Genomic DNA, 5,465 nt, shown 5'->3' with positions numbered 1-5,465 from the left:
CCGACTTTGGTGATTTGTGTGTAATGGTTAGATTTTCTATGGAGGCTATTTATACCCCTCCACCCACTCTTCATCATGGAGAGAGCCATCAGAACATGCCTACACTTCCAACATACATTTTCTGAGAGAGAACCACCTACACTTGTGTTGAGGTCAAGATATTCCACTCCAACCGCATAGATCTTGATCTCTAGCCTTTCCCAAGTTGCTTTCCACTCAAATCATCTTTCCACCAAAAACAAATCCTGTGAAAGAGAGTTGAGTGTTGGGGGGACTATCATTTGAAGCAGAGCAAGGAGTTCATCATCAACACACCATCTGTTTCCTCTTGGAGAGTGGTGTCTCCTAGACTGGCTAGGTGTCACTTGGGAGCCTCCGTCAAGATTGTGGAGTTGAACCAAGGAGTTTGTAAGGGCAAGGATATCGCCTACTTCGTGAAGATCTACCCGAGTGAGGCAAGTCCTTCGTGGGCGACGGCCATGGTGGGATAGACAAGGTTGCTTATTCGTGGACCCTTCATGGGTGGAGCCCTCCGTGGACTCGCGCAACCATTACCCTTCGTGGGTTGAAGTCTCCATCAATGTGGATGTACGATAGCAACACCTATCGGAACCACGCCAAAAATCTTCGTGTCTCCAATTGCGTTTGCACACTCCAATCCGATCCCCTTACATTCTTGCAACTTGCATGCTTTACTTTCCGCTGCTCATATACTCTTGTCATGCTTGCTTGATATGTATTGTGAATGTTTAAATTTGTTCCAAAACTCAACTTCAACTTAAGGAAGTTAAAAACTACAACTTTTCTTACTTAGAGTCTATTCACCCCCCCTCTAGACACCTCTTCTCGATCCTTTTCATGGTGCTATCCTACGGTGCCCTTCGTCTCGTGCAAAAGTGAGCGGTCCCCATTGTAGGGTGTTGCAATATGTTCATGATTCGCTTATGGTGGGTTGCGAGAGTGATAGAAGCTTAAACCTGAGTAGGTGGGTTGTTGCGTATGGGATAAAGAGGACTTGATACTTAATGCTATGGTTGGGTTTCACGACCTTAATGATCTTTAGTAGTTGCAGATGCTTGCTAGGGGTCCAATCATAAGTGCATATGATCCAAGTGGAGAAAGTATGTTAGCTCATGCCTCTCCCTCATATAGAATTACAAGAATGATTACCGGTACTTATTATCGATTGCCTAGGGACAAATGACTTTCTTGTTGACAAAAGCTATCCAGTTTTATTACCTTGCAATTTATTCGTAGTTTTATTTTGCAAAATAGTTTCATACTTGTTTTCGATAAAGGAAACGTCAAGCGTAGAGTCGTATCAGTGGTCGATAGAACTTGAGGGAATATTTGTTCTACCTTTAGCTCCTCGTTGGGTTCGACACTCTTATTTATCAAAGAAGGCTACAAACGATCCCCTATACTCGTGAGTTATCAGGCTCCGTGTCGTCCCCTTCCCAGGCGTTGTCGCCGTCCATCGCCTTGGTGCTCTCAGCACGGTGTGGTCAATGTGGTCAAGGAAAGACTTCCATCAGAAGAGTACTATACGTGGAGAGGATGACAGCTGGGTCCACGGCCGCGGCAAGGAAGTGCAACCTTATTATGCGTAAAACAATGATTCCTCCACCTGATAGCAGGGACCCACCAGACGGGAAACTATATTTCGTGAAAAAAAAGTTTCCCCCTGACTACTGGGACACACCAGCTACATCTTCGCACGCAAGGAAGTGCGTCCATATTACAGGAAAAAATGATTCTCTCCCTGATAGTTGGGACCCACCAGCAATAACTTCACACGCAAGTAAGTGCCTCCTTATTCTCCCTGACGGTCGGGACCCACCTAGTCGAAGCATACGTAGCATTGTCATCCTGGTCACGGACGTGCACATACATAGTGGTCGATCGGTTTGTCTGTAGGCTGCAGCGATGAACCGTGGCCGAGTTAGGAAGGGCACGTGTCATAGTAGAGGCGCGGACATAGCATGTCACGCAGTCCCATCAATATCGTGTACATGTGCGTACAGCCAGGGTGCAAGAAAGTAAATACGGCCACATACTTACATAATGGCGGGGTCTCGAACGCCTACTCGCGCATATGTACGACCATGGCTCGTGTACATGGAGAGGCAGTGGAGAACAATGACGACGTCCTATTCATTAGCGGCCAACTGTCTGGGTTGGAATGGAGAAACTGCGTTGTTATGTTCATTGGGAGGCAACGGAATGCGTCTTGTTCATCGGGAGCCAACTGGCTTGGACGGAACAGCCGAAACAAGGCCTGGCGTACATCAAAACGGTGGAAACGGACTTCTGTTTGAGCTCGTACGGTCAAAACTGCATCCTGTTCACCGGGAGGGGTCTAGCATACCACAAAACAGAAACAGACTTCTCTTCGATCTCCTATGGTCGAAACGGGGTCCTGTTGATTGGGAGGGGTGTGGCGTACCACAAAACGGAGGAAAAGGACGTCTCTTCGACCTCCTACGGTCGAAATAGGGGTCCAGTTCATCGGGAGGGGTGGGGCATACCGCAAAACAGGACTCCACGGGCTACTGTTCATCCACCATCTACTGCCTCGCTCCAGCATCCACATGCTACTGTTCATCCACCATCGACCTCCTCCAGCCTCCACCTGCGACTGTTCATCCACGACATCTCCCTCTTGTCTCCACCAGCTACTGTTCATCCACGGGCTCCTGTTCATCCAGCCTCCACCGCTCCTCCACCGGCTACTGTTTAACCACCCCTCCATGGGATAATATTCATCCAGCCCTCCACCGGCTACTGTTCAACCATCCATCCACGGGGTCCTGTTCATCCACCCCAGCCGGCTCGATCGGGGTCCTGTTCATCCACCGGCAACAACCTCTACTACCACGGGGTCCTGTTCATCCAACCCCCACGGGAAACTTCTCATCCAACCGCCACCGGGAACTGCTCATCCAACCCCAAACAATGCTCACTGTTCATCAAGATGCAGCAGGTTTGATCAGCTTCAGTTAGCAGCAGTAGCGAAGGAATCGCTCGATCAGGTTCAGTTAACAGCGAGATCGATCGATCGCTCGGGTTTAGTAATGCGTAGCCTACAGTGCAATCGCTCGGGTTCAGTAGGCGAACTCCTCGCTTGGGTTCAGTAGGCGAACTCCTTGCTCGGGTTCAATTAGAGCCCAACACCTCACAACCATGCACGTAGGTGTACAAGAGAAACGCCCAATCCCTCCATGCATCCCTCGGCCCCGACCACCCAACATAACCGGGAACTCCGCGATATTTTCCTCGCCCTCGCTTCTACCATGGTTTTTTCTGTCATGGACAGCCCAAAGAATGTCATGCAGCCGCGTCTCCGGCCTGCCAGGACGAAAAGCCCATTTTCGGTCATGATTTTCTATCATAGAAGTAGGAGCCTGCCACATCTATGATGATACGGGGTTTTGTCACAATTATCGTCATAGAAGTGTCATAAGCATGACAGAAAAAATTCATTCGGCCCAAAATCTCATGGATGAGTCTTTTTTTGGTAGTGCTCGCCCGAGGCAAACCCTGTCGGGCAAGCGTGCAGTGCTCACCACCATTTTTCCACCATCAATCCACCAAAGTAGGAGTAGGGTTTTACGCCTCACGGCGGCCCGAACCTGGGTAAAACTGCCCACGTGATCTCTGCCTTGTTGTTCCACGCTTCTCCGCTCTTTGCGCAACGTTCCATCCCCCCGCCGAACCAGCAAGGGACTCCTGGTCCCTTAGGTGTCCGTGGTTTCCCGCGACATTTTGGTCTATATACAGAACGTATTTTGGTGAACCCATGTATTTTGCTGCAAAGTACATAATAAAACCAGGTTCCAAACATATGACCATGTACCATGGCTAATGTATTGTCTATTTCTTCACATTGTTTTGTCAGCTAAGGACAAAGAGACAAAGTTTATAATATGTTAAGCACAGTATGACATCATTCATATCACAAAACAACTGAGAACAGACAAACAGACAATTGTAGCGTTGTGTGGGCAAGTCGAGCATGCAACTAGATTACAGATCAAGGTCAAAGGAGCATCATTCCTCTCTTTTAAACCTTGTAAGGTGCAATGATACGCGATGACAATTGTGTATAAAATTGAAAAGAATAATAGACATTAGCTGCAAACCATGCAGTTCAATGCACAAGTCAGAGTAAGTAGTAGTTAAAAGGCATGAGGATTAAGAACTTACAACATCGGCTTTGACTAGTGTAGTCATGCCCTTCGTCTTGCTGGTGTGGCAGTCCTTGAAGATTTCCACAGCATTTGGTTCAGGTACTTTTTCGTCCTTGCGGGCTTTCGACTGCATTTGGAACAAGTCAATATAGATTTAATAATATGGCACAACGAAAAGAGTGAAACAGCAGCTAATGACAAGAGCCTCGCAGTGTGCAATATAGCTACGAGATCCCGCTGTTTTTTGGAATTTCACTTTCGTACGATTGGCCTTGTCCTTTGAACAGTTCACCTACAAGAAGATAGATTTGTGAGGCACATGCGTAAATAGGAGTTCAACATGTGAACTGATCACATATAGATAACGTATTTGATACTTTGGATCAGACCAGTGTTCAACAAGGCCTCTCTAGTCTTCATCTCATATATTTTCCACTAGAGTGTTTGGGAAAGTTCACTATTAGCCTTGCCTTCAAAGTGAGTTTTCCTCAAGTTATACCGATACTGTCACATAGAAGACTTGAAAACAATGCCTGTCTGGTTGCATCATCTTGGCTATACAACTTGAACCTCATTTGTCGAAAATTATGGGAGTCTCATTACTAGCAACCTAGAAAGTATGGGACAGAGCAAGACGATATTAATAATTTCCATACATAACCATACTTACAGATAAATGGTCGAGGAAGGTGTTAAACTGGGTTTTGTATTTGTCATTCCTATACTGAATCCATGTTGGGAGGATACAAGCATGACACCTAACGGCAACGGATGCCTCCGATACTAACTTGGCTGACTATGTAGCATCACGTGGCCTTTTTAAACCTGCCTCAAAACAGATCTCCATTCTTCCTCTCCTAGATTTAGTTAACCTGTTGGCATTATCCCTGATGTCTATTTCCTCTTGCACCTGGGTGCTAGTCCAACAATGAACATAGGAAGTGTTAGTGTACATCAAACTGTGAGACTACATATAAAAAACCATGCAACTGTAACTTGACTCGAGCAACTACCTTCTTGTTGTTGAATCTCACAAGGTTCATCTGATCTTGCCAACTCCTCTTGTGGCAAGAGTGCTTCGGTAGTAGTGTCAGGTGGCAAGGGAGCTTGGGAACTTACCGCTAGCTAAGTTGACAAACGAGTAACTCGTGCATATGTTCGTACTATGGAAGAAGGTGGTGCAACAACTAGGGTTGTCGTTGCTTGTTTGGTGCCAGCTTTTCGTTTGTGTTTGGATTGTTTTGCAGCTGGTCTAGCACGGGATACCATGTTTGT

This window comes from Triticum urartu, chromosome 6A (genome assembly GCF_056163025.1).
Source record: "Triticum urartu cultivar PI428250 chromosome 6A, HENAU_Tu73, whole genome shotgun sequence".
In the NCBI taxonomy this organism is placed as follows: domain Eukaryota; kingdom Viridiplantae; phylum Streptophyta; class Magnoliopsida; order Poales; family Poaceae; genus Triticum; species Triticum urartu.
This window is presented reverse-complemented; position numbering follows the sequence as displayed.